We start from the raw sequence: 23,199 nt of genomic DNA, 5'->3' as shown, positions 1-23,199 counted from the left end.
GCAAAGTTTGCCTGCAAGCCTGACTCAGCTATCATGGGACTTGTCAGGCTTGAGGAGGGGAAAGTCGGCATACTTTGTATTGTATACTCTCACAGATGAATTCCCTCCCCAAATTTCACAAGTCTACAAACCCCTTAATTCTGTTTTCCTTCCCACACTCTTGATCCTTCTGCCCAGGGCTGAACGATAACAATAGTTTATATTTGTATAGTTCACAGCTACAAAGCTCTTTCCCAATGTATTGCCTCATTTGGAAGACCTCCAAGTGACATCTGACATTTGATTTTGTGGTCTGGGCAAACTTGCACTTTTCCTTTAGAGTGGACCAAAAGATGAAATGCTAAATCTAGGGATCAACTGTCCTTAGGAACACTTCCTAGTAGTCTGGGAATATGCCTGGCCTGCTTGGGGGTGAGCCACAGGAGAGGAGAGGGAATGAACATTTATATAGCACCCACTATGTGCCAGGGATTGTGTTAATAGGAACTTTACAAATATCTCATTTGATCCTCACAACAACCCTGTGAGGTAAGTGTTATTTTCCCCATTTTCTAGTAGATGAAACTAAGAAAAGACAGGTTTTTTAACTTGCCCAGGGACATACAGCTAGTAACTGTCTGAGGTGGGATTTGAACTCAGGTCTGGGGAGATTGTTCTGCCTTTCCCACTCAATTCAATCCAGCAAGCATTTATTAAACACCTGCTCTGTGCCAGGCACTATTCCAGGTGCTGGGGAGAGAAGCAACAGATAAACACAGATAAACAAAACCAGTTCCTTCCTTCAAAGAGCCATCACTCTGCTGGGGAGAGTCAGCATGCACACAGGTAAAAAACAAAACAAAACAGTAAATAGATTTTTTACAAAGTAATTTGGGGAAAGGCTGAACAACTGTAGGAATCCAGAAAGGTCTCATGTAGGAGGGGGCCCTTAGCCAGGCCTTGAAGGGAGCTAGAAGTTCTGGGAAGTAGAGTTGAGACAGTAGAGCTTTCCTGGTGTGGGGGGGAAAACCTGTGCAAGGATACCAAGGTGGTAGGAGATGGAATGTTCCGTAATGAGAACAGCAAGTAGACCACTTTTTGTCTATGAAGATGAAGTGAGTGAACCAACCTGAAAAGACAGGCTGGAGCTAGATTTGGAAGATCTGTAATGATAGAAGAGTTTGTAGTTTATCCTAGAGGCAGTAGGGAGCCATTATGACTTCCTGTGCAGAAGTACATGGTTAGAACGGGGTTTTAGGAATGCCAATACCTAGCCATTCTTCACTGTTCATGCTTTGCCTCAATACCACTGGATCAGACATGTGGCCTGTTTCAAGAGCAGGGGTTGAGAAGAATTCTCAATCTTATTCAGTTAAGGAGAGTAAGAGGGAAGAGATTTTGCCCTTCAGGGGCTCCCTGATGGATGCCTATGAGGCAAAAAAAAAAAACCAGGAAAGCACAGCAGCTACTTGACTAGGTTTCCCCCTTCTTAATCTGAAGAGAGAGAAACCTTTTTGATGGAAATCCAGGACTGTTCTTAGACATTAGGTGACTTGATATCCCATTATCTCCAAGCATCTCTGAGTTAGGAGAAAAATATCATCCCAAATTGAACAGACGGTAGTAGCTGACCTGATCCACACATCATGACAGCACCCCTGTTGCCTTCTTGTTTTCCAAAGGTAGCAATGTGCTTTTCACAGGTGGGCCGGGCACGTAGTCCCCATCTGCTCTCAGCTTCTGTTCCTAGTCCATTCTCCAGCTTAGCCAAAATTTTTTATGTAGTCCTTCAAATGCTGAAAGTCCCATTGGCTAATGGAGGAAAAGCTTTGAGGTTAAGAACTCAAAGGTCAGACTTATAGTTACAGCTCTTTTTTTAAATGGTTCTGTGACCTTGAATAAGATGTCTAACTTCTTAAGGCCTTGGTTTCCTTGTCCATATGATGAGGATTTGGATTAGATGACTGGCTTCATTTCCTTTTTGAACAAGATTTCTGGATTTTTACACTAGGGTAAGGCAACAGACAACATTGACTTAGATTTCAGTAAAGCATATGACAATGTCTCTAACCTGTTAAGACAGGTTAGAAAATAATCTGGAGAATTTAGAACTGGTTGAGTTTCCACAGCTAGACAGCAGTCAGTACCAGTTCAGAAAGTCTTTCAAAGAGTGGAGTACTCCAGGAATCTATCCTTGGTCCTGTATGATTGCAATCTCTTTATCTAGAATAAAGGCAAAGTTAACATGCTAATCACATTTGTATTTGATCTGAAACTAGATTCAACAGCTCATAAGTGATAGGGTAAAGTCAGGATCCAAAAATTTCTTGACAAGCTATGACAATAAACTGAATCTAATAAGATTTCATTTAGTGGTAACACATGCAAATGCTTACATTTGACTTCAGGTGTATTGGGTTCCCATTCACTGGATGACCACTTGCCAGATACACTGTAATGGGCATTCTTGTTTTCTGTGACCTACTCATCAATTTTTTTTGAAACCTCTCTCTGCTTTGGAATAGGCTAGTTGCTGGCACGCTGCAGCATATGCTCCACCTCAGGGTTCAGGTTGTCAAGTTTAGTCATGTCAATATATGTGTGGTGGACGGTGACTGCAGGATTAGGAAGGAAAAAAACTGAATAGATCTGGTAATTTTCTTTACTTTTTCTTTCTCTACTACTTTCTGTCTTGAGACAATCAGTAAAGAACTAAGACAAGGTTATCTTCATTTTCTGTCTCTTACAAGTGGCTTTTCATATTCCCTTAGTTACTCAGCAAAAGAGAAAGTTAATAGAATGCAAAGATGATTGGACTGAGAGTTCAGTGGCCTGAGCCTGTTTCCTTTTCTGTAAAGAGGAGATAGAGCGAATAGTATTTTCTATCCCCTAGGGCTGTTTGGAGTATCCAACGCTTGTAAAATCCTTGATGAATCTGAAAAAAGTATGCTTTTTAAAAAAAAGCTTTTTTAGACCTTTTTTTAGCTGACCTGAAGTCAGGTCTATGGGATCTGAAATTTGGTATTTCACTCCATCCCTTCCCTTTGGTGTTGATGTGCTTAATAATAATCAATGTGAAATGGAGTTAGGGTAAAGTCCAGAGCTGCAGGTGTTTTAGCATCTAATTCCCTACAATTATCTGCCTTCCATCCTACTTCGTGTCTTGATTCCACCTGATTATGGACATATTGTCTCCCCCGTTAAAGAAGCAGCTCTTTGAAGGGAGGGATTAATTATCTTTTGCCTTTCTTTGTATCCCCAGCATCTAGCACCGTCCCTGGCACATAGTAAGGACTTAATAGATCCCTGATAACTGATTTATTTAGTCCAGTCCCATAGAGAAAATAAAATCAAGGTCCCCAAATGTAAAAATGACTTACTCAAGGTCATGTAGCTTGTGCGTGGGATTAGTAGGATTCATTCTGCCCAAGATGTGCTCTGGTCAGAGCGCTCTTTCTACCACCCTGGGCAGCCTCCCATCAGCTCTGTTAACTTTCCCTGTTATCTCCTGACTACACATTGAGACACTTACAAAAATAAAGATACAGCTTTTAGCTGAGTTCCCAATCTCTGTTCCCCAAACGTGGGGTACATCCACAGTGAACTCTCCCCTCCTTTTGTGTTGGAAGAGCTTGTTCTATTTTAGACACCAGAAAAAAGGAAGGAGAAACAGTGAGTGTTAATTATGATGTTTGCATTCTTTAAGTGTATGTAATTCTGGGTGTGATTTTCAAAAAACTCCCTTCAGGCTGAACATTTTCATTTCTCATTCCAGCTTCCAAGGTGAGAGGGGTGAAAACTAGCCGAAAAATGGAATGTAGACCAAGCATATGAATGCAGAGAGAACTCCAGGAGAGAGCATGCACCAGCTTCAGTGAAAGGAACCAGTCACAGGTCTGAGGGCCCACCCCAGGCAGCCTGTCTTCACATCCTAGCCCAGACAGCAGCCTGCCCTTGGGATGAAACTCTCTTCCAGCCTCCCCCTCCCCCAGGGGCTTAGAGCTTCATGGCTGTGCTCCTCTTTGCTGCAGCTAAACCAGCATTGTGTAGGTGGAGTGTAGATGTGAGCTTTGTAATGGGTCTGAAATGGGCTAATGATGATCAAGACAGATTGGGGGCCAATCCGGTGGGTAGGTGGGGTGGGAGGGGGGAGGGGGAGGAAGGTCCAGAATCCTGAACAAGAGCAAAAATCAGAGGACAGGACTGAGTTAATCTGAGGAGGAGTTGGCAAGAACAGCTTGGAGAAGGTGCCTGAGGCTAGGAGAAATAATTCTGGAGGAAGATTTCTGGTCTGGAGAAGCCAAAGCTAGCATATACCATACCTAACAGCTCAGGGAATCATATACCAAAGGGAAAATATGATATAAGATCAAGGTTCAAGGAAGTTGTGAGTTCTCTGAGATCACACAGGTAATAATAGGGATAAGAGTAGGTAAGAGGCAGAGCCTGGACTCAGGCCATTTGTCTCAAAGTCCAGGGTTCTTTCTACTACATCCTTCTTGGGATGGAGGTTATGAGATCCTTCTGCCCCTCCCTCCAAGGTTCCTATGCCTGGGTCGATACAGCATACATGTGGTTCCAGGCAAATCTCTAAGAGGAGGAGAACAGAAAAGATGTTGGTCTGCTTTGGTAAAGTGAGTTCCTCACCAGATGAAGTTATATATCTAGGAAAACAAACAAACATAATAAACCACTTGCACTATTGGCCTTACTCAAGTCATTAGTGCATTTGGAGTCAAGATAAAAAGTAAATGGAATGGGATTCAGAAACATTTTAAGGCCAGATGTGGGAAAACAACTATCATTTCATTCAAAACACTCCAAACCCATATTTTACACGTTAAATAGCTTACTATTTGTTTGCTATGTTAAATAACCTCTAGGCCAAGAAGCTCAGTGATGAGAGCATGAAATTAAGAAAGTCCAGGTAACAGACTTGACATCTAAGTAGACCAAAGATTCAAAGAAGTTCCATTCCCTGGCCACAGGGAAGCTCCCTTGAGGAAACTGAGGTCTAGCCATGAGAAGGCAAAAGAGAACTTGGGACCTTTGGCCTCGTGGAGGGAGAGGGATTGTGACAATCAATTATGTCCCTTCTCTCCTTGCTTTGAAGTTTAGTCTTTCTGCCTGGGCCTGACCCTTTTTGTGCCCATCCTAGCCAACACCTTCCTTCTTACTGGAAGCATGTGCTGTTCTAGTGTTGGAGGTAGGAAGTGGTTAGGGGGAAGGGTAGTTCTTATCAGCCTGTAGGTAAGTCTGTCCCCACATGCCTGTAGTGGGGATATGGACATGAACATTCTTGTATTAGATCAAAGAAAAGCTCTTAGAGTGTTACTGGAATAATAATATTATACTCATTATCTCTACTGTGATTAGTCATGGGAGACCTCTGTGTGTGTTTGTGGAGGTGTGTCTATCTATAATCTCAGCGTATCCATCCATCTGTATGGGAACCTTATAGAGCTTACTCCTCTACTCAGAAACGAGCTGCTCTGTCTCCTCTTCTCTCAGTAGTTCCAGGTAAATCATTGAGGAACATCCTTTTCCTTTTCCTATCCTGTTATGTCTCACTAGGCTTTTCCCAGGAGTAGAAGAGGGAGAAGACTCTAGGACAGGGGTGGGGAACCTTTGGCCTGGAGGTCATGTGTGGCCCTTTGACCAAATCCAAACTTAACAGAACAAATCCCCTTAATAAAAGGATTTGTTCTCTAAAACTTGGACTCGGTCAAAAGGCCACACCCAAGAACCTAGAAGGCCATATGTGGCCTCAAGGTCATAGGTTCCCTACCCCTCCTCCAGGACCTCCTGTAGATCAGGTCTTAAGAAGACATTAGCTCTGACTGAATAAGTCAGTTTCAGTGAAAGCCTCAGATGTAATCAGAGTCAACTCACAGACTTCCCTGGCCAGATCCATTAGGATCATAAGATCAGATATTTAGAGTTGGAAGGGGCATTAGAGTCAAATGAGTCCAATCTTCTCATTTTATAGCTGAGGAAATTTAGGCAGGGAGGTTCATTGACTTGCCCATTTGGGCTTCTCTGCAGGGCCCCTTTTGGAGATGTTTGAATATTGGTTTCACCTGTCCTGATGACTAGTTGACAATCTGTGCTGATGAGGACACAGCAAGAGTTAAAGTCCCCAGTGAGTTAATGTCATTCTATTTCCAAGCCATAAACTGATTGCTAACCCAGCTACAGATTTCTTCTTCAAAGTCATGCCCTAGTGACACTGGCATTGCTGAAACTTTCCTCTCTTCTCATTTCTAGCTGTGCCCCCCTCTACAAAACTTTCTTCCTTCCATACAGTGCACATTGTCACTTCAGTTGTGCAACTGTTTTCCTACAAGGAAAGTGAAACTCAGGTACAAAATACATGCAGGTGAGGTGAATTACAGTACACAACCTCAGTTACCTACTCACACAGGTTTAAAGTATCATAGCAACACAAGAACATAGACACTTTTGTGATGATCAAATTTGACTTCCCTAAATTTACAAATGAGGAACTTGGAGACTGTAGAAGGTAGGTGATTTGCAGGCTAGTGGCAGAGCCAGAATTAGGACTAGAATTTCCCTTATCTTTTCCTACCTATGTGATGTTGAACAGCTCACTTAGTCTCTTGGGTTTCTCATCTCCAAAATGAAGGTTGAACTATAGATCTCTAGGGTCCCTTCTGGTTCTAATTACATGTCATTCTGTTCTTCTGATTCTAAATCAGTACCTCTTTACAGTATACCTACCATACTATCACTCCAGTTTCTTCTGACTTCTTCATTTCACCCCTCTTCCCATCTGTTGGTGCTTTCCAGACTCTGTCTTTGAGGTTATTGCCCTCTTTTGCTAGCTCACCTTTATTTCTAGGTTTCTTACCCAGGCTGAACCCTATTTTTCAATTTCTTAGGTCCCTAGAGAAAGAGTCCTTTTTCCTCTGGGCTCCCATTCTACCTTACAGGTCCATTCATGTTACACACACACACACACACACACACACACACACACACACTCTCCAGTGGCTCCATGTTACCACTAGAATCAAACATAAAATCCTGCTTGGTGTCCAAATCCCTTCAAAACCTATTCCCTGGCTCCCCCTCTTTCTAGACTCCCCACTCCATACTCATGATCTAGTGACACATTCTTATTGTTCTTCCCTCCAAAAAACCACTCCATCTCTTTGCTTTGGGCATTTAAAAAAATTCTATTCACCTTCTTTACTTCTTTCTTGGTTTTTTTTTTTTTTGTGGTTAGATTTATCTAGCTCTGAGAGGAGGAGGTTGAGGTCCTCCACTAGCATATTTTTGCTGCCTGTTGGCTTTAGACATTTTTGCTAGCTGTCCCCCATGCCTGGAATGCTCTCCCTCCTCAACTCCCTACTGACTTCCCTGGTTTCCTTTAAGTTCCAATTAAAATGCCGTCTTCTACAGGAACCTTTCCTAACCTTTCTTAATCCTAGTGCTTTTCCTCTTTTATTTCTGATTTTTTTTCCCCATGCATAGTTTGTTTGTGTATATTTGTTTACTTGTTTTCTCCCCCAGTAGATTGTGAGCTCCCCAAGGGCAGGGACTGTCTTTTGCTTCTTTTGTATCTGCATAGCACAATACTTATCATATAGTAGGTACCTAATAAATGTTTACTGACTGATTTTTTTTTTAATTTTAGGTTGATACAATTCCCCTTAAAATTGTCCTAGCCAATGTCCAATAGAACCTACCCCCAGAAATTTCCTGTCCTCTCAAAGCTCACTCCTGCCTCTCACATGCATACAGTGCCCTGGTTGTCTTCCTCCAGTTCAATTTTTATTCAGCTCATACACCTTACATCTATTTGTTATCTAGGGGATCCAAGGTTAATTATTGTTGGAGTCCTGATCCCTTCTGTGACTTTACCTCTCTTCATCTCATCACTAGAGTACCTTTTTCAATGAAAACAGCACAGTTACTATACCCCACCCTTGCCTCTACATGAGCTTTGTATCTTCATGGAGGAAGTGGCCCTTAGGAGGGATCTTGAAGGAAAAGAAAGATTTCCACAGGAGATGAGAAGTCCTAGGGAGAATGTGTTCCCAGAAGACAAACTTAGGAGCACAGAGTGGAAGCACTAGGTCTGACTGGTTGTCGTTATTGTTCAGTCATTTCAGTTGTGACTTAATCTCCATTTGGGGTTTTCTTGCTAAAGATATTGGAATGGTTTGCGATTTCCTTCTCCAGCTCATTTTACAGATGAGAAAACTGAGGCAAGCAGGGTGAGGTTAAGTGACTTGCCCCAGATCACATAGCTAGTAAGTGTCTGAGGCCAGATTTGAACTCAGAAAGGTGAGTCTTCTTGACTCCAAGCCTAGCACTTTGGTTGGATATAACCTTAACAATTGGAACTATCTAAAAGTGGAATGAGAAGGCTCAGGAGGTGTTGCGGGTTCCCTGTCACTGTAAGTCTCTAGGTGAAGGCTGGATGACCACTTGTCATGAGCATTATAGGGAGTATTCTTGTTCAAGGATGAGTTGGAAGTAGATAGTCCCTGAGGTCCTTTCCAAATCTAAGATTTTGTGATTCTATGATCTTTCACTCTACTTTCCCTCACCTCTCACACTGACACAGTTTCTAAGTCTTGCTGCTTTTTCCATCACACTGTCATCTCCCATCTCCTTTCTCTCCTCTCACTTTTCTACCACCCTATTCCAGGCCCCTATTACCTCTCAGTCTGGGTTATTAAAAACAACCTCCTAACTCTTTTTTCAGAGATCCCTTCCAACTCTGAGAGTCTCCAATCTACTTTTCACGTAGTCACCAAAATAATCTAAGGTCTTGCTGTATCATTTGATGGCTCAAACTTCACTGGTTGCCTTTTGCCTTGATAGTAAAATACAAACCTCTTAGCCTAGCATTTAGGACCTGCCCAATTTGCCTCCAACCTACCTTTTCAATCTCATTTGATATTGTTCCCCTCACATATTCTGGCTCCTCCCTATCAGACTACTAGCTGTTACTTCCTCCCCTCTCCTGGATTCCTTCTGTCCCTAAGAGCTGAAATTTCTTGCTCCCTTCTCAAATTTTCTTCTAGCACTTTGTTTCCATTTCTGTTTTATCTGTGTTGAATTATCTCTGGTATTGTATTCATTTGGGCACATGTTTCATCCCTCCTATTAGACTATCTATGTCTTTGAGAACAGGAGCTGTGCCATTTTTAATATTTTTGTATCCATAGCAACAAGCATAGTCACTGACATTTTGTTGTTGTTGAGTCGTTTCAGTCTCATCCAACTCTTTGTGACCTCATTTGAGCTTTTCTTGGCAAAGATACTGGAGTGGTTTGTCATTTCCTTCTCCAGCTCATTTTACAGATAGGGAAACTGAGGCAAATAGGGTTAAGTGGCTTGCCCAGAGTCACACAGTTAGTAAGTGTCTGAGCCAGATCTGAATTCAGGTTTTTCTGACTTTCTTCCTAGTACTCTATCCACTGTACCATATAGCTGTCTTCATTGATACTTAGCAGGTGTTTAATCAGTGTTTGATTGAATTAAATATAGGTTCCTTAAACAGTAGATGTGACTAAAGCAAACACATTTGTATTAGTAAGTTTCTGAAGTTTCTTATAGCAAGGGACATTTTTTTCTGTTTTTTATACATATATGCATATTTTGTTTGCCCTGCTTTCTATATGCCATTGATTCTCAGACTAGAGAAACGGAATATCTGTCTATCTATGCATACTGCATTTTAGGTTGTGGTAGCCCCAGGAAACTACTGGCTTCAGGTGTAGAAACTGCTGGACCCATAATGGGGATGTTAGGGATGTTCCTCCCACTCAGCAATGAAAAGGTCTCTGGGGACTCTGGCTCCAGAGAGAGGGCAAGGTAGGGGAAGGCAGAGGAAGAGATAGTTGTGGGTTTCTGTGTCCCAAGGTCACCAGCTTTTTGTTTGTTTGTTTATTTGTTCAGGCTTACCATACCTTTTATGGTTTCTCTGAAAAGATGCTAAAGTAGGTGAAACAGTATTACCAGGGCAGTTACTTCCAACAATAGGAATATGGCTATATTTTATTAATGACAATTTTAAAACTGCCATGCTCCTAGTTCCTCTTGGCAAGCCCTTCTGGTGGAAGGAATCTTAGGCAATATTAACAAGTATGTGGGGTATTCTGCTGAACCTGAGGCCACAAAGTGATTAGACTCCTCCAGAACCAAAAGACTATACTTGAATTAGTGTATCAACTCAGGCATAGGAGATACCTTGGGGAGAAGGAAATTCTTTCCCCTGCTTCCCCCACACCCTCTACCCCTCAACCTCCATTCTACTGGATATCTTTCTGCAAGAGTTTGGTATACCAGTAGAGAACACTGATGCGCAATGAAAAAGACTTGTGGGGGTCCAAGACTTCTGTAGTCAAGGTATAGCCTTGATGGAACCTTCTTGTCTCCTTCCTCTCACTCCACATGATTGCTTCATGAATGATGAACATTGGTTTCAAATTGTTTCTTCCCCTTAAATATATTCATAGAATAAAAATTCTCTGTGGGTAGAAATGTCTGGATACTCTCAAAGCACAATGGTCTGTGCCCCGCTACTTCCTACCTCCATAGTTCAGCTGATATAATTTCTAATGGTTCAGAACAAATATTAGGCAGGGCAAAGTGTTACAGGGCCTACCTGTGATAAAAAAAAAATGTACAACTTTGATGTTGTCTTGAGGGGGGAATTAGAGAAACCATTAGTATTCTGGTTCTAGGAGTTGTGCTTTAGATCATTGTAGTCAATAAAGAAAATTCAACGTTTATAATAATAACACGCTTCTTAGATATAGTTGCATCTATGATTTCATGCTGTAGTGTATTATAAAATAAATGTGGTAGCATTGGTGATTGATAAATATCCCCAGGATTTATATGCACCAGGATTTCTATAGATTACAGGATTGATGAAGGGGAGGAAGATATTCAAAGTGATTCGGTTTCTTGATCCTGAGGCCATTCCTCACATCCTTCTCTATCCTTGTCACCCTTCTGTTGACCTTGATACAACTCTCTCATGTTCTTCATTGAGTTTTTCTCTTCACCCCATCATCTGTACCATACTTAACGACTTTAACATCCACAGTAATGACCCTATTAATAACTGGGTCTTTTGACCCATAGCCAACACACAATATGATACAGCAGATAAGGGGCTTGGCTAATATGCTACCACCATAAAAAAAAAAAATCTGCCATGGATAAGCAAATAATTAGTTTGCCAACACCTACTATTCCCCTGTATTATTTGTCCTCCCTGATTCCAGACTTACTTTCCCAGTTTTGGATACCTGCTCCAAACTCCATTTCTGCCTCCTGCCTTGCCCTTCTCTTGGTGTCCTGATAAAATCCAGCTTAGACTGGCAAGTTGAGCCTGAACATTGCTGTCATTCTCCAGGAGAACACTCCCCAGAATTTATAAAATCTCCTTTACTTTTTAGTATATTTTAACCTCTTTCTCTCCCAGTGGTCCGGGATTAGATACTTGGCTTCATAGTTCCTTGAGTTTTTCAACTTTGATGGCCTTTGTCTCTACTTTAGTTACCACCAGGCATGGTCAATTTGAACTCTATCATCACTTGGATCTCTATCATCACCTCCAAAGGCTCAAGCTCTGACCACCTCCAGTCCTTCTTCTCCCTTACTCACACTAGCACTGATTCAGCCCCTCATCCTAACCTCCCAGTATATTGACCCTCCCTATTCTAGTCTATCTATCCTCTTCTAGCTTTGCTCATGTCACTAACCAGCCTAGACCCCAGTGGTCAGTTTTTTCCATTTTTATTTTGCTAGCAATTAAAAATCTTTTGCTCCCTTAACCTTCCTCTGTATCCACCCTAAAAATTCTCAGCCTTGGTTACCTCCTCCCCCGCATCCATTTCGTCTGCTTCTGAACTGCCAAGGGTTACTGGAGAAAGTGACAAAGTCAACCTGATACAATGCAAATTAATATTTCCTACATTTATCCAGGTTCTCCCTATTCCTTAGATATTATAGATTCATTGGATGCCAAGAAGCCATCAAGTCAAGGGGATGGATATTTACAGGTTATTTGAATGGATGCATGGCATGGTAGACAGAGCTCTGGACTGGCAAGTTCCAGTTTCACCTTTGAATCTTCTTAGCTATGAGACTATGGACAACAACTTCCTTAACCTTTCTGAGTTTCAGGTTTCTTATCTGTAAAGTGAGAATAATAATATCTGTAGCACCTAAATTCGTAGGAAAACTCAAGTAACATAACGTATGTAAAAACACTTGGTAAACTTTAAAATGCTAATAATTAATAATAATAAATCTAGCCTTTTAGCACATGCAAGAATCCTCTATGCAACATCCTTAACAAATAATCATCTGGATTCTACTTGAAATTAGTACTTCACAAGGCAGACCATTAAAACTATATGAAGTTCCAGTGGTTAGTTATTCTTGGTTTGAAGCTGAAATTTGCTTCTCCCCATTGGTCCTAGTCATTCTTCCTGGAATCCCACAGAGACTAATTTGCACTCTCTTCCACATGCCAAATATTTGAACTGGAATATCTTCTTCTAAATGGTTTCTTCTATAGGAGAAGCCTCCTTAGTTCCTTTAGCTTTTCCTCCTATGACATGGTTTCAAGGTCCCTTACAATACCCATTACCCTCCTTTTGACACAATCCAGTTTGTCAGTGCCCCTTTTAAATTGTACATTCCCAATGTATTCTGACCAGTGCATAGCACAGGAGGAGAGTTTTGATCTTCTTTTTCTGGAAATGATAATAACAAATATCAAAGTCATTTCTTTGTAGTGCAGATCTGACCAAGTCATTCCCTTGTTCAATAAATTCTAGTGGCCCCTTAATGCCTCCAAAATTAAATAGAAAGCCCTTTCTTTGGTTTTTAAAGCTTTTACAACCTGGGTCCCATCTATCCTTCCAGGCTGTTGTACCTTGTTCCCCCTCCCATATGCTACAGTCCACTCAAACTGGTCCTTGTTTTCCACACGTGGTACTCCATCTCCCATCTTTATTTTTGGACCAGTTAGCCTCCATCCCTAGAATTCCACCACCACCACCTCACAACCACCACTTCTACCTCAGACAATCCCTCACTTCCCTCAAATACCTCTTATGCAAAACCCATCTTAACCCAACCCTCTCCCTCCAGCTGCTAGTAGTTTCCCTCTCAAGCCTCTTTGTATTTATTTTTTAACTTATTTTGTATTTGTTTTGTGTACACATATAGGTACCTAATATCTTTCCCAATAGACCAGAAGCTCCTTTAGCATAAGATTATTTCATTTCTTGTCTTCATGTCCTCAGTATTTAGCACAGTGTCTGGCACCTAATAGTCACTTAAGACATGATTGTTGATTAATTAGTAATATGCTACAGACTACTTACCCCTATTTGTGTGTCTCTGTTTCCCTTTGTGTTACCTGAAATCAGTCAACAAGCATTTAGTAAGCTTTCTAAGTACTATGGTAAATGCTGGAGATACAACTACAAATAAAATTACACTGTAATTGGAAAAGATAAGAAAGAAGCTGAAAAGTCAGGAGGGTGGAGAGGAGTGAGACCTGGCTGACATGGGTGCCCTCCTTAAATAGAGTTTCTGGGAGGAGCAATCAGAGGGAAAGGCCACAGGGGTTTAGGGCACTTCCAGTGTGTGAAGAGCTGGGGCATGGTAGAGGAAGGCTGGAAATCATCCTGGAGAAAAATGAGACCTGTCATATTAATTCTTTAGAGTCAATATTACTCTGATTTTTTAGAGTTTGATATATTTCATGATTTGTGAGCAGGTTGGAAGAAAGAACATTGGTGTTTAAAAAAAAAAAGACTGCCTTTTGTGTTAGGGAATTGCGTGGGAATACTGAAAGTGATATGCAGTCTTCCAAATGCCATCCCGTTACCAAATGCCCAAGAACTGGCATAAAAAACAGGAGCAGGGATGGTGGTAAGGATTACCACTGGTATAGGGATATCCCAGATGTTAGTTCCTTCTCTGCAATTTCTAATCCTAGAGAATTGCGTAGACTACTGAGGTTAAATGATTTGCCCAGGGTCCTGCTGCCAATATGTACCAGAGGTAAAATTTGAAACCAGATCTTTCTGGCTTTAAAAACAACTCTCTATCTGCCATACCATGCCATATAGTGCTTCTCACTATGTAATATATCATTCAGGAATCACACAATCAGGAAAAGAAGTGGTCCAGTCACATAGCAAGAATTTGGAGCTAACTGGTGGCTAGAATGCCTGAGTATTGTGTTGGGCCAGTGCCTATGCAATATCTAATGATAGGCATCTATATTGGAAGTAGGGGAAGGGGAAAAAAAGGAAAGAAAAATAAGAAAGTTACATGAAAATTTTATTACATTTTTAAAAGCAATAGCAAATTGTATATAATAGATTTGCAGTTTCATGTACATTTTTTCTACTCTACAATGTTATAGAATGTTCTTAAATTCAGAATAAAATAAACAAAATAAAAATTAAGAAACAGACCTAGAAAGTCTCCTCTGCAGAGGATTTATAAGGGGGCATCAGAAAAGAATTGCACAAGATAAGAAGGTGTTGAAAGGTTATGATTTGTGTAAGGTTGGGTTGGGGTGAGGCACATTGATGAGATAATGTATCTATTGAAGGATGTAATTATGTACTCATACAGCAACCTATTGCAGCTTAAGTTTGTACTTGATTTTTTTTTTTTTTTGGAAGAAGGAGGATGGGGAATGGGAAAACACTTCCAATTTTATTGATATAAAGCGTTGCTCAATGGGTGTGGGAAGTCTTTTCACTGAAGCAGTTGAACATGTGTCTGAAATGCTTAGTCTTCAAAAAGTGCCTGAGGCACTGAGAGAGAAGCAATAATGGCCTGCTCATAGCTACTGAGGCCAACCCACTAGCCACTAGTGCCAAGCTGTCTCTTGTTAGTGTTTGTTTGTTTGGAGGGAAGCCCTATCATGCAAGTTGTTTCATACTGCACTTTCAGCCCAGCACCTGACATATTAGTGGGCCCATAGTAAAGGCTTATTGAATTATAATCATCTTTTTCATAGGAATCTCTATGAAGTTTGTTCTTTCCCATCTTATGTGTATAAGGCTGATTTATTGAACCCAATTGCTTGACTTTAACTCTATGAACAGTTTTTTGATCCTTATTAAATTTCATTGTTTTCATGTCAGCCCATGGGAAGACTCCCAGTGCACGTGCTGGAGCTGTCTGCTTAGTCTGCTCACCCGAGGTCCCCCTCTCCATTAACAGCAGGCACACCAGGGATCAGGGCCCAGCTTGGGGTGCTGGGGAGACGGAGTAAAGAAAAGGATGGGCCACAGGCAAAGGAATTCTTTTCTTTCATTCCAGCTGACTCCTTATCACATTACTCCCAGCAGCTGTTCTAAACTTTTGTTTAGGAGTCCCAAGCTCCTAGCCCTGATCCCCTGTTCCACTTACTCCTAGCAAGTGACTGAGATCATTATGGTCCTTTATGGAGGAGAACCATTCTAGACATAGGGAATGGTATGAACAGGAACTGAGGCAGAAAGCGTGGGGGCATATTCTGGAGACAATTTTGTCTGAAGCATAGACTGCACAGAGAGAAGTAGTATGAGGGAACGTTGGAAAGGTAGATTGAGGCCAGATCTGAAGGGCCTTGAATGCTATGCTAAGCAGCCTGGATCTTCTGTGTTAGTTAATGAGAATGTATTCTAGGGAACAGGAGCATGATATGAGCAGGGATATGGATTACCTAGTAACTATATAGCACTTAAGGTTTATGAGGAGGTTCCCCATGTTATCTTTCCTTTTGCTATTGCTACTTTATATGGGCTACTTATAAGCTTACTATACTGACTAGAGAAAGGTGGGGCAGGCAGAAGGACCAGAAGAAGATAACAATTTTAACACAGTTAACTTTCAAATTATGTAAATATGACTAATATTTTCAGTTTGGGACATTCTATTTTGTAAGATTAACAAAATGGAGCACATTTCAAGAATGGAAAAGGGGCTCAAAGCCATGGCTACAGAAGAGAAGGCTTGGGGAGGGGGCGCAGTACTCAGTTTTAAGGACTTGAAAGACTATCTCATGAAAGGATTATTTCTCCTGATGAGGAGCTGTGGATGGAAGTTGCAGAGATACAGGTTTCAGCCTGATAAGAGGAAAAAATTACGAACAACTAGAACTACTAAAAATGGAAGAGGGTGGGGTGGCATCTGTTGTTATCAGTTCTTATCTGATGAGTTCCTCTGTCTACAGAAGGTGATGCAAGTCTGGTGTTTGGATTGAGGTGAGTGAGGGCTAGGTTGGTGCTTTGAAGTGAAGGGGAGAAGCTGATCTGCGCTATATAGGCTGTACTTCTGCCCCAGTTAGATTCCAGTGCTGAATGGGTTGGTGGGGTCTATTACATGGAAATTGGTTTTATTATTGAAATACAGATATCATTGGGTAGGCAGGCAGAATTCAGAACTTAGCTATATTTTTTGCCTGCGGCTACCTACTGTTTTTTGTCCAGGAGTGGGGAACCTGGCATGTGGCCTTTTAGGTCTTTGGGTGCAGCCTTTTGACTGAGTCCACGTCTTTACAGAACAAATCCTTTTTTGGTTGTGTGAAGTTTGGATTCAATCAAAGAGCTGCACTTGAGGACCTAGAGGGCCACATGTGGCCTCAAGGCTGCAGGTTCCCCACTCCTGTTAACTAGACCCAACTATAGTCCTATACCTCAGGTTGGTTTTCAGTGCTCTGGCCAGAATAGAGGCAGGAAGGTTTGGGTGGGATGGAACAGGATCTTTGTGGGTGGATTGTGCTCTATTCAGGTTCTGAACTTTGTGTAGGTAGATCTGTGAGCTCATCTGCTTGGCCAGAGTTCTGCAAGCTTCTCATCTGAGCTCTCTCTTGCTTTAGGCTCCAATCCACTGCTCCTATTTTTTTTCTTCTTTTCTTACTGTTCAGTCATTTCAGCAGTGTCTGACTCTTCATGACCCCATTTGGCATTTTCTTGGCACAGATACTGGAATGATTTGCCATTTCCTTCTCCAGTTCATTTTGCAGGTGAAGAAACTGAGGCAAACAGAGTAAAGTGACTTGCTCAGCGTCACACAGCTGGTAAATGTCTGAGGTCAGATGTGAGATCAAGGAGATGAGTCTTTCTCTCCCCCGCCCCCGACTGTATTCAATCCACTGTGCCACCTAGCTACCCCCTTCTCTGTCTTTAGCCCCTCAATGTCTTGCTCCTGTGAGGATGTCTACCATAGAAGGTCAGGGCAGGTAACCCCTTGTTAGGGTGTTATAGATGAATTAGACCAGGTGACCCCTGAAGTCCCTTCCAGCTCTGAGATGCTAGGATCCCTTGAGTATCCTGGCTAGATCAAATCATGTCATGGGATCCTAGGATCATAGATTTAGAATCAAAGGGTTCAGAAGCCATCTAAGTAATCTGTTCATTTTACATATAAGGAAACTGAGGGCCAAAATGATTAAGTCACCTGTACCAGGTCATGGAGGTAATAAGTGACAGAGGATGATGTGTGATAGGAGTGAGTTTGGCCTTGACTGGCCTTGGCCCATCTCCCAGAATTCAGAGAGGTTTACTGATGAGTTGGTTTCAAAATCTCTTTTATGGGTCTGAATTACAATGAAGTGTTGTAAACCTATATAAACCATGGAATCACCTGATTCTGGGGTCATTTGTTTATTTAATAAATATTTGAGTACTAATGCAGGGGTGGGGCCTTGAGGCCATTCTTCCATTCCCTTAAGTTCATAACCTTGGCATTTTCCTCATATCCTTCTCTCCCTCATCCACATATTCAATTAGTTTAAATCTTGCCATTTCTTTAACCATAACATTTCCTATGTCTTTCCTCCTCTCTCTACTCATACAGTGACTACATTAGTTCAGACTGCTATCATCTCTTATCTTGATTTTTAAAAGCATCTCCTAACCTGCCTCAAGTATCTACCTCCTTTAATTCATCCTTCACACTGTTACTAAGGTGATTTTCCTTCAATACAGATCTGATGATATTATATCCTGAGACCAGGGGTGGGGAACCTGAGGCTTTGAGGCCATGTGTGGCCCTCTAGGTCCTCAAGTGCGGTCCTATAACTGAGTCCAAGTTTTACAGAACAAATTCTTTTATTAAGGGGATTTGGTGTATGAAGTTTAGATTCAGTCAAAGGGTTGCATTTGAAGAACTAGAAGGCCACATGTGGCCTCAAGGCTGCAGGTTCCCCACCCCTGACTTAAGGTATGCAGTACACTCTGCTAGGTGCTGTTGGGGAGACAAGATGAATAAATGGGTATCTGTGTTCAAGGAGTTTGCAATCTAGTGGGAATAAGGCTAATATGTGTAAAAAAAAATGACTACAGTACAATTTGGAATAGAATACAGAAAAGACAAACCAATAGAGTGGGAGGAAATTCTGAAGAAAAGCAAAGCTTAAAGAGACAGATGACTCCATTCTCCACCATTTCACAACCCAAGGGAGGGCCCCCAGGGAATTCTCTGCCATGATATCCCAGATCTTTGGCCATTTGGGACAAGGTGGTCCTCAAGGGCAAATGAAGGGGCTACTGTGTCACAGAAGTAGGTCTTACCATTGACAACCTCCCTCCTTCCCCCACACCCACTTCTACCCCCTCACCTGGAATGTATGCTGGGGAGGGACAAATGTAGGCATATGAGGGGATGGGGTTTTCTTCCTTTGTCTCTCCACGTATTTTGAAATAGAGTTTGTTCTGCTGTCTAAGAGACTCAGCAGTTGCTCTCAATGCTTATGTTTTCTGATGATGGCACCTCTCCTTTATGTGGTACTTTACGGTTTTCAGTTTGTCATCTACATGTTCTCATTTAGGGACGCTATGAGATGGACAGTTTGGAGAAGGTAACAGCTACAGCTGTCCAAAAGTAGAATGGAATTCTTTAGGAGACAGAGTTTCCCATCATCAGAGGTCTTTAGTAAGAGGGCAGGTGATCGTTTATCAAGGACATCAAGGGGTAGTGTAGCAAAGTAGAGAGATGCTGGGCTTAGAGTCAAGAAGTGCTGGGTTCAAATCTCATCTCTGGTATTTCCTAGCTAGGTGATTTTGTGTAGGTCACTTAATAAGCTCCCAGGATTTACTAAGTTGTCAATCTGATGATCAGAATTCCGCAGTCTGAGGAAATCTCAGGACCTTCAGGTGTTTGTGTGTGAAATAGGGAGAATATAAATTATCTCCATTTTATAGATGTGGAAACTGAAACCTAGAGAGTTAAATGATTAACTGAAAGACATGGAGACATTGAAGTTGGCAGCAGAATGAGAATTAGAAAAAACAAAAACAAAACCCCTAGGTTTTCTGCCTTCTTCTCATACCGTGCTCTTTCAAGACCTTTTCACAGATAAGTCAGTTTCCCCAAGCCTCTCCACATATGGTCAGAGATCAAAGTATGTTCTCAGAAACAAAATGATCGTGGGAGGTCAGAGGATGGTTTAGGAAGCCCCGATCACAGCCCAGACTTCATTCCTTGGTCTTGTGAGATACATGATGTTTTGATGAGTGGCTAAGCCCAGTGGCTCCAGCCATTTCCCTCCTGTCTGTTTTCAGTGTCAGGAAGGCAGGCAGACAGACTCAGGATGACAGTGACCTTTTATTTCCCCAATGAATGTGGGATTCATGTTTGCAGACTTGAATGACCAGCTTCTTGCCTGGAAACATAGCTGGGGCTCTCAGAGGCCTCTGATCAGAAACCACATCAGTATGTGGTCCAAGAAAAAGACTATTTGTAACTCAGTTCACATGGCACTGGCCTCAGACCTTCTCCTCCTCTGCCTCATCAAGCTGTGGTTGAGTTCTAGCTAGGCTGGCTAGTTCTGAGGTTTGGGGAAGGTGGGGGGTGTAGTGCATAGTTTATTCTGTTTGTGGCCATGGCCTTGTTATTCTGTTTGCCGTTGCCTTGTTAATTAAGCTTCCTGAAGAGCCTTAGTGCCAGTTTCCTCCCTGTGTCAGTCATTAGGAATGTCCCATTTCCTAAAGCTGGCTTACTCTCAGAAGCAAAGGAGTATGGTATCAGTCTCTGCCCAGCCCCCCTCTGCATCCCCACAGGCATTTCTCTGTGGCCAGTCATGCTGTTTCCTTATGTTAGAAAGAAAAGCATCTGTGTACTTAAGGCAAAAAAAAAATATGAAGCTTTTGTTCATTTCCCATCATGGTCCAGGGCCTACCATTCCCCTGGAGTGGTGTTTCCCAGTAGTGTCCTAGTGTGACCTGAGTATCTGTGCCAATGAGAAGGCTTTGGGGGCTGGTGTGACCAGAGGATGGAGCCAACCAGGATGAGGTTTGGCATACCCTTTGTGCAAGTGTCTGTGTAGCAGGGGCAGGGAAGTAGTGGAAAATTTGAGGTTAGTAGGCTGGAGGGCTTTACTTGTCATTCCTGATACTGTAAAGATACACAGGTTTCCAGCTATATAATCAGAGCAAATAACAAACTGCATTTTTATAGCACTTGAAGGTTTAAGGAAATGCATTTCTTGTTACCCTGTGAGGTACTATGAGTATTGTTCATCAAATGCATTTTACAGATAAGCCAACTGAAGCTCAGAGACACTAAGTTATCTGCCTGTGATCACACAGCTAGAAAGTGGATGAGGTAGTGATCCAGTACCTGTGGGAACTAGTGATGACTTAGCAATCTAGTATCTTGGGGACCACTGGTTACAAACACCTACACCAGAGATTCTCAAACTTTTTGGTCTTAGGACCCTTTACATTCTTAAAGATTATTGACTACCCTTCCCCAGAGAGTTTTTGTCTATGTGAGTTATAGCTATTGATATTTATCATATTAGAAATGAAAATATCTTCATATTATTATGAAAATGGTTTTAACCTCATAGACCCCTAAAAGGGTCTTTGGGCCTGGAGCACACTTTGAGAACCACTCACCTAAATTATGTCAGGTCCCAGGGATTCAGGCTTATGCCAGTTAGTCTTAGATCTAAATCTGGAAGAAACCTTAGTTAACTTCCTCATTTTACAGATGAAGAAACTGAGGCCCAGAGAAGTTGTGACTTGTCCAAAGTTTCATAGGTGACTTAGGTCCTAGGATTCCAGTTCAAGGGTCTTTCCATTGCACAATATTGCTCCTTATCTCAATTAATTCTTTATTCTGATCTTACCCTGACCTACCCAACTCTCCTTTAGCTCTCAGGAGGATGTGGTGGGCACTGGTAGCCAATCTAATAAAGTAATCTCTTCACTCAGAATAAAAAATAAGTGCTAGTACGATCTGTAGCCCAACTAACTTTGGCTGACAGAGCTGAAATGGGATAGGATATATTCAGAACCATCCTCTCATTTTAATTTGGTAAGAACTCTCCTTAAGCCTGCTTGGAGCTGGAATGGACCTTGAAAATCATCTAGGCCTATTCCTCCCTCATTTTTTTTTTTAACAGATTAAGAAACAGAGATTCAAAGAACAACCAGGCAGTGGCACAGCCAGAATTAGAACCTGTGTCATTTTGACCACTAGTCCTGCGCTCTGGAAATACTAGAAGAAGCTTTGATTTTAATTCCATAGTAATCATGTTTGCCCATCCTTCCCTTTGGAATGAACAGATCTGACCACTGACTAAGAGGGATTATCAATACTAAAGGATAAATATGGCTACAGACCCCACTGCTGATGGCACCCCAATCCCTACAGAGATCCCCTCTCCTCTGAGGGACATGTAGATATGAACACATGGGTGACCTTCCTCTGTGCTTGTTTCTTGGGGCTAAGAGAGAGCGAGAAAGGGAGAAAGGGAGAAGGTGTCAGGGGAAATGAGAATATCTGTGCCTTAGTAGGCAGTTGGCCTCAACTGTGAAAGAGATATATATTATATGAGAGGGTTCACACTAGGTTTAGGGCCTGAACTTCCCCTAACTTCCCGGGATACTTGGTGATCATCTTACTATATACTACCCTGGCTAGATAACATCTAGTGCACTTGTGCTCACAGCCATATTGTGAAAAGGAAATTGACATCTGTAAGAGGGTCACCAGGACAATGGACAAAGGCCAGGACAGATGTAGCATTTATCTCTTTTTGTAATTTATTTTTTCTCTTTTTTAAACTAAAACAAATACACAATAAGAAAAGAAAAAGAAGCATATTATAAACTTAAATATTGAAACTTAAATGCAAAATAAGGAAGGAAAGCATTATTATGTGCACAGCAGAACATAAGAGAGGATTCAAAATATGCAACAATAAATTTCATTTCCCGAAAGACTATATAATAAATTATGCGTTGTGTTCAGAACTATCCATCTTTTCTTTGCTTCTTTGTAAGTTTTCTTTTGTTCTTTGCTGTGCACAATAGCACTTATCTCTTAATGTTTGGTTTTGATTTTTTTGGTTTTTTTTTTTGTTTTGTTTTTTTAACAAAGTACCTGTGCCCAGAGGTCTAGTCCCAGGTACTAAATCACAGCGTTAGTACATCATTGTCCCAGGACACAATCTAGATGCTTCAGGACATTTATGAAATAGAGGGGGAGTTATCTTTATTCAGCAGAAAGTATGCCTTTTGCTTTCTAGAACCAGGGGGATGGATCAGGGCACATATTAATTATTAGGGGACTAGGTTTGAACTAGGTTTCCTGAGGCCTATACAATCTCAGGTGTGTTTGTGACAGTGGGCACTCCCAGGTGGTCTGTGGGCTGTGCTGCACTGATTGGTGAGTTCCTATGGAAACTGATCATTTTACATACTGAAATATCTTTGTTGTAGCTGTTTGATCTGAGTCTAAGTGAGGGGAAGAAAGCATTCAATGAGCTGGGGGATAAGACAAAGACGATGCAGGCAGGAAGAGAAAAGGGAGAAGAATCCTGGGTCCTTGGGTAGGCACAGCACTGCTAAGGAAGAAGTAGGCATGGGACATAAATCCTGATTGGGCTTTTATCCAGTCCAATGGAGTTAATCTTCCCTCTTCTAATAATAAGTATTAATGTTAATCTATTAATAGCTCTTAAATGTTCATGAAAAATTCTCTTGAAATGGGAGTGTAATTAGGAAGTAGTATGCACATGTATAAGGATGGGAACTTGGGTAACGTACAGGACAGAGGAGATAGAAACCTCTGGGACTTTAGGGTGACATCTTGCCTCTGAAAAATTGACTTAATGATATCCTCAGGGTTTATTTTAATAAGTGAGCACCAATGTGATGTTACTTGATGTGCACCTAAAGTAAGTAATACTATATT

At 41.6% G+C, this 23,199-nt stretch overlaps 1 protein-coding gene across 14 annotated transcripts in view; it reads left to right on the top strand.

Moving 5' to 3' along the window:
- Window positions 1–23,199, top strand: part of GRAMD2A (GRAM domain containing 2A) — an 80,302-nt gene that overhangs the window by 8,292 nt on the left and 48,811 nt on the right. For 3 of the 14 annotated variants that reach the window (XM_072627944.1, XM_072627933.1, XM_072627935.1), the window contains exon 2: window positions 3,755–3,873. The exons of 8 other annotated variants lie outside the window; for them this stretch is intronic. The gene's annotated coding sequence lies outside the window, so the exon portion shown is untranslated. Of the gene's footprint in view, window positions 1–3,754; window positions 4,026–23,199 lie in introns of those variants that run through there. 3 more of the 14 variants (XM_072627937.1, XM_072627945.1, XM_072627946.1) reach the window with 2 other exon arrangements.

The sequence above is a fragment of the Notamacropus eugenii genome, chromosome 1 (assembly GCF_028372415.1).
Source record: "Notamacropus eugenii isolate mMacEug1 chromosome 1, mMacEug1.pri_v2, whole genome shotgun sequence".
Classification (NCBI taxonomy): Eukaryota; Metazoa; Chordata; class Mammalia; order Diprotodontia; family Macropodidae; genus Notamacropus; species Notamacropus eugenii.
The sequence above is the reverse complement of the archived record's forward strand: the minus strand, read 5'-3'. Positions and strand labels throughout refer to the sequence as shown.